The sequence below is a fragment of the Penaeus monodon genome, chromosome 20, assembly GCF_015228065.2.
Source record: "Penaeus monodon isolate SGIC_2016 chromosome 20, NSTDA_Pmon_1, whole genome shotgun sequence".
Classification (NCBI taxonomy): Eukaryota; Metazoa; Arthropoda; class Malacostraca; order Decapoda; family Penaeidae; genus Penaeus; species Penaeus monodon.
The window spans coordinates 3,300,039-3,300,777 of NC_051405.1; the positions used below are offsets into that span (position 1 = coordinate 3,300,039).

At 60.6% G+C, this 739-nt stretch overlaps 1 protein-coding gene across 1 annotated transcript in view; it reads right to left on the bottom strand.

Moving 5' to 3' along the window:
- LOC119585595 (failed axon connections-like) overlaps positions 1 to 739 on the bottom strand; it is a gene marked incomplete in the record, with an annotated part of 32,193 nt that overhangs the window by 3,802 nt on the left and 27,652 nt on the right.

A 739-nucleotide genomic window follows, 5' to 3' on the forward strand; every position in this document is an offset into this window, starting at 1 on the left:
GTGGACATTAATAATAATAAAAAAATCAAATCAATGAACTGAAGTCATTAACATTACAGTGTGGCTGGCTAAATGGTACGTTTGCTAAGGCATTCCTTTATCCCCCATGTTCTGGTAAGGTTTGGCCCCCTCCCCCCCTCGGCCATTATGACATCTGGCTCGCATACCATGGCTCGAGTTCCAATGGCCATTCTGTCAAAACTACTGCCACGGAATAGTCACAAGATGAAGTAGCAAAGGGGGGGGGGCGCTAGGTGCCTTTCAAAGAAGCCGTTCCTTTTGCTGGAGGTAAAGATGGAAGAGGGGGGGGGGGGGGAGGCAGTGAGATGTTGGGGGATGGGGTGGGGGGGTGGCAGTGAGATGGGGGGGATGGGGGTGGGGGGGAGGCAGCGAGATGTTGGGGATGGGGGTGGGGGGGGAGGCAGCGAGATGTTGGGGGATGGGGGGGGGAGGCAGCGAGAGTTGGGGGATGGGGGTGGGGGAGGGAGGCAGCGAGATGTTGGGGGAGGGGGGGGAGGCAGCGAGATGTTGGGGGATGGGGGGGGGAGGCAGCGAGATGTTGGGGGATGGGGGTGGAGGGAGGGAGGCAGCGAGATGTTGGGGGATGGGGGGGGGGGAGGCAGCGAGTTGTTGGGGGATGGGGGGGGGGGGAGGCAGCGAGATGTTGGGGATGGGGGTGGGGGGGAGGGGCAAAAGGCGAGGTAAGGTAGCATCCCCAGCCCAGCACCCAACCAAGATA